This window comes from Myotis lucifugus, unplaced genomic scaffold (assembly GCF_000147115.1).
Source record: "Myotis lucifugus unplaced genomic scaffold, Myoluc2.0 scaffold_30, whole genome shotgun sequence".
Taxonomy (NCBI): Eukaryota; Metazoa; Chordata; class Mammalia; order Chiroptera; family Vespertilionidae; genus Myotis; species Myotis lucifugus.
Window position 1 is genome coordinate 5,415,996 of NW_005871078.1, and position 5,730 is coordinate 5,421,725.

The 5,730-nt window shown below is 37.7% G+C and overlaps 1 pseudogene; it reads left to right on the top strand.

The window, feature by feature from the left end:
• The first annotated feature begins 679 nt into the window (after positions 1–679).
• LOC102442440 lies at positions 680–1,000 on the top strand (annotated as a pseudogene).
• The last annotated feature ends 4,730 nt before the right edge of the window (positions 1,001–5,730 follow it).

Consider the following 5,730-nt stretch of genomic DNA (forward strand, 5'->3'; position numbering starts at 1 on the left):
CTAAGTATCTAAGTACTAATGATTTCAAATAATTCCAACCCCTTACTTTTTCTCCCTGTCATAAGAGAAATTAACTACTTTGTGCAGCTGCTAATTTCATATTTTAGTGCTCACTCTTTGCCTTTGCAATTCCCTAATACTTTATTAACAATCCTTTTTATTAAATTTCTCTCTTTAAATAACATGACTCTATCTCCTAATTAAAGCCTATCTGAAGAAAATGAAGACATTATATATACTGATATCTTATACAATGATTTCCCCTCTTAGCTCCTCTTCCCCTTGACCTTTCTTACAACTCACTAATTTAATAGAACCAATCATTACTGACTCAGAAAATAGACTTCATAGCAGAAATCAGAGAAGACTAAATAACTGGCATTTATGCAACAAATATAAAGACATACATGACATATTATAGAGAATACCTTATGAGTAATAGTTAATCAGCTAGTCAAAACTAACCGCAGGAGTAAAATGGGGTCACAAACTCTCATGTTCAGGCAGTTAAAGTAAATGAGTGAAGCAGACAAGGTGTAAAAGAAAAATCCAGCAGAAGAATGGCATGGCAATAAATGACAACTGGCTTATGTCCTCAACATCAGGGAGCCAATAAAAAATGGAAGGAACTACCAAACTGGACAATGTCAGCTCATCAAAGGATGACAGCAGGTCAAAAATGGCAGTGGTGGCTGAGTCCCGGGTTTCTGGGCTGATATATCAGTTTCAGCCACAGCTGGCTCGGCCTATGTCCATTGCTGCCCATGACGAGGAGGGCTCAGCTTGCATGTGGAAGGCCCTCACTTCCATTGCACTCCTGGGGGTGGGAGTGAGCATGCTGAATGTCTTTCTGACATGGCACCATGCACAAGAGGCCAAGATCATTGCCTATCCCCATCTCTGCATCAGGCCCAAGTCCTTTCCCTGGGGAGCCGGTAACCATATTCTATTCCATAATCCTCATACGAATGCACTTCTGATCGGCTATGAAGATAAATAAAGAGAACCTGGACCACTACCCAGTGGGGACCACAGTCGGGTTTGGACCATTATTCTGCATGCGGGCCACAAAAGTGTATGGGATCTTAAGCTGACCTTCTTTCCTAATATCATATGATGACTAGAATATACTATTCTTCCATCTCTTTGGAAGGAGATGGCTCAAATAAATAACTTAGATTGGACATAAAAAAAGACAACAGCCATTGTCTGGGCAACAACAAGTGTCTGGACAATTAGTACTATGTGGGAACAGTGACCTATTGGTCTTCAAACTTTGGATATAGTCTTTTGCAAAAAAGCAAAAAATTTGGATTTTTATCTGGAATCATCTTAGTTGTAAATGTTGTCACTTTTCAACTTTTGGAAAAGCATTCTGAAAACAAATCATGATGTTGGGCCTGACCTGATCTAGGTATCAGCTTGTGACTAATGGACAAGACATTTGTATTCCTCTGAAATAGAGATCTTATCAAGCCCCAAGTGTAGGTTAAAACAGAAATTCTTGGGAAACTTGGGCAAATGTGTTCAGGTAGAAGAAATTTAATAAGAGTCAGAGAGCTTCTTATAGGAAATTAGATTGATTTTTATACCCCCTGAAGGTACTCAAGTTACGTACTCAATAACAACTGACAAAGGAATGAGAAAGTTCCACAGCTTTTTGAGATCCAGCGTGGTGGGAAATAGCATAATTATCTGTATATAAGTTAACTTAAGAATCTGAGGGAAACTCGGAAAATTGAATAAACCTTGATATCATGAATGATAAATACTGCAACTATTAACAACATGGACAAAACAACTAAACACAGGACAGGCATGAAGACATATTGTTGGATACCAGCATGATGACTGACAACATTAAGATCCCAAAGCCATTGACCCATCATGACACCTTGGTTACATATGATCCTAGAAGATCGGATGCTACTCTGTGGAAAAAAGGATCTCTGAATTAACTGAGATTAAGTTTCTACCACCTTGCAGAATGCTAATTGCTAAAACTTCAATGGAATTAAAAAACTAAAGATAATTTTAACATTGCTTACCTGAGTGTGCCTTTGGAGATTCGTGTCTGCTACAAACTGATTGAACGTAAATCTTAGCTTTCTAAATCTGCACTGAAAAGAACAAATATGTATTTTTAGAAGACATTTTATGCTGCTGACTTTAAAATTTATATCTCTAGCCCTGACCTCCCCCTTGAGCTCTAGCTTCTTAGCTCTAATTACCTTATTTGGCAACTTTACTTGTTTGCTAATTCGTAGATGACCAAACCAAACTCTTCATTCTGCCAACTCTCCCAAATCTAATTCCTCAGTACTCTCTTCCTCAGGATGGGACCACCATATGTTTGCTACTCAAGTCAAAAACATAGGAAAGCCCTGGCCTGTGGTCCTCAGTGGTTAGAGCATCAGCCTGAGCACCAAAGGATCATGAGTTCGATTCTGGGTTAAGGGCACGTACCTGGATTGCAAGTTCAATTCCAGGCCCCAGTTGGGATGCATGTGGAAAGCAACCAATCGATGTGTTTCTCTCACATCAATGTTTCTCTCTCTTTCTCCCCCTCCCTCTCTTCCACTCTCTCTACTAGTAAAAATCAATGGAAAAAATATCCTTGGTGAGAATTAAGAACAACAACAAAAAAACCAAGGCCCAGCCTGCATGGCTCAGTGGATAGAGCGTCGGCTTGCAGACTGAAGGTCCCAGGTTCAATTCTGGTCAGGGGCGCGTGCCTTGGTTGCAGGCTCCTCCTCAGCCCAGGCGAGGGTTGGGGCTCGTGCAGGAAGCAACCAGTCAATGTGTTTCTCTCACATCAATGTTTCTCTCTATCTTTCCCTCTCTCTTCCACTCTCTCTAAAAATCAATGGAAATGGAAGAATGTCCTTGGATGAGGATTTAAAAAACAAACAAACAAATAAACAAAACCTAGGAGACATTCTTCCCCCTCCCCTCCCCGCCCATAATCCTCATAAATTCTATACAAGGTTGATTACTGTGGATTTTACCTCCAAGTATAGTCTCTACCTGTCTACTTTTCTCCATCTCTATTACGACCACTCTAAATCAACCCTCATAATCTCTTGACTGTACCACTACATTAGCCTTCCTGTGGTATGCAGAGCCAGCCCATAGCAATCCATGAGAACCAATTACATTTTCAAGAATTTTGCAAGCCAAAATGTGTTGTGTTCATAGCTTAAAATTGGCCATGAATGGAAGCATTTACACCATGAAAATAAATGAACAAATCAGGGCTTTTCCTCCTCTCCAGAGATCAAATTAGTAAACACATCAATATATTACTGTTCCTGTTTCCACATTTGTATCTCTTCAATCCATTGACTTTACAACAGCCTACGTAGTTTTTTAACAAATGAAACATGTTGAGTGTCTGCCCTGTTTAAAATCCTCTAAGAGTGTCCTGTTGGACCTACAAATATCCAAAATCCTAAAGGAGGTTTAAGAAATTCATTCACTCCCTTCCCTTCTGGCTTCAACTCTTACCTCTCCCTGCCTCATTTTCCACACTTCAGAGATGTTGGTCGTCATTTTGTCTCTCTGGAACATTAGGTTGTTTCTGATTTGGAGTCTGTACACCTAACGTTCCCCCTTCCTAGAATGGGCTTCACTTATATCTTGGTTGGTTCTTTCCTGTCATTCAGCTCTTAGGTAAAATGTCATTTATTCAACAAGGACTCTGAACTGCCCAATCTGTCTCTGTCTAAATCATGCTTCCTCACACCCTTATGATTTTTCTTTATAGCCTTCATCACTATTCAGTTATAGTATTTATTTACTTACTTACTTATTTACTATTTATCTCTCTCATTAGAATGTAAATTCTGTGAGAACAGGTGACTTTTTCTAACCGTTCTTTCCTCTGTACCTAACAAATGATTGGCAGTCACCAATACTTTTGAATATAATAAAAATATTTTATTCTTACCCAGAATTCCAACATTGATCAAAAGTTGTTTTTGTTGTTTTGTTATTAGTGTGTTTATAACTTCGTAAAGCCTTAATTTGGAAAAATCAAGGCATCCTGAATAATTAACAATGTTTTTTCTCAAGTATAAAAATTCACTGGAGTATTCTTTCTGTACAATCCCAAGTTCTAGAAAATCAGAGCATTGTCATGCTAAGTCCCTCCATGATTTCAACACAGGATAAAAGACTGGTAGAAGCATTGATGCATAAACATGGCATTTGCTGCTTTGGACTATAATTTATCTGTTTATTTTTCTGTTGCTGCATTAGATCTAACTTCCTCCAGGGCAGGGGTCATTCTTTTAAGTATTTTGTATTCCTAATACTGATCCAATGCTTTCACATACTAGGGCTCCACAATGTTTGTGGAATTAAAGTGCGTTTAATGATTAAATGTGTTTCTAGAATTTATTAGAGGCCTAAATAATGAGCAGTTTGTCTTATTTTGGAAATGAATCTAAAATGGAGAAGCAGACCAAACAATGTATCAAATCAAATAAGTAGAAGATGAATGATTTGAGGTGTTAAGAAATAGCTACACTATACAAACCGAATGTGTATTTATCCTAAATGAAATGGGGGGAAAAAGAATTTATAAAAATCACTTTTAGAGGTAATGCTACCTTTTTTTGTCTGGAATCAGGGTCCTAAAATCATAATCAGTTTTAAAAGATTATCACAAAAATGTTTTCTATGGTGGTGGGATCAACAGGATCGACAAGATCTTCTCGTTTGCAGAGTATTGATATGCTATTTAAGCTAATGGTTGGAGCTGAACTGAAGAGTACAAGAGGTAGCTGGGCTTAAAATTTCATAGGGAAAAGAAGAAAAGAAAAGAAAGATACTGGAAACAGAGTGACTTGAGAAGGGATTGGTGAAAATTCCAAGAAGGATTTCTAGTTGATTGCTATACAATATGTGATAAAAATACTGCCCTTCAGCAATCCTATAAAATGTTCAATACATTCCCATTTGCTCATTAATGCTTTTGAGATAATAGTTTCTTTAGGGAGGGTAATACCTAGATTTTATTACTTCATATGGATTCAGTAACTAGAAATAGTTTTCTTTCCCTGAAGCCTCCATTAAAAAAATAGGTCTCTATTTTTCAGTAACCTTAGCAAAAAGTTGCCTGTTTTAAGAGCATGCATGGTTTCCCATTGCTCTTAGAAGAAATATCAAAATCCTTAATAGAGACTACTAAACCCTAATCTGACCCGTGATTATCTCTGAAGGTCAATCTTCTCTTCATTTTCACCTTGCTCTCTGCCCCTCTGACATATTGGCCTTCAAAATCCATCAAATATTCCCATGTTACTTGTTGTCACAAAGGTCTTTACTACACAATTTCTTCTTTCTAGAATGTGCTTTCTTCCACCTTTCACCTTTACCTATTGCCCTTCATTCATTCTCAAATATCAGTTCAAGAATTGGTTCAGCAGGGAAGTCTTTTCTGACTGTACATTCTATAGCAAATTTGATATACGACTATGTTTATCTTTTCAGAGCTTGTGCCTCTGTTTATAATTATATATTTATTAGTGTGATAACTTGCTTAAGGTTTGAATACTCTACTAGGCTGGAAACTTCTTGAGAGAGATGTCATTTTGAAATTATCATTTTATCTCAGTGACTGGCACATAGTAGGTGCTCAACCACATAAAATGCCTCTTCTCTTACCTCCCGGACCTTTCATTCTTTATCTCTTTAGCAAGTTCGTTTTTCTCTCCCTGATCATTA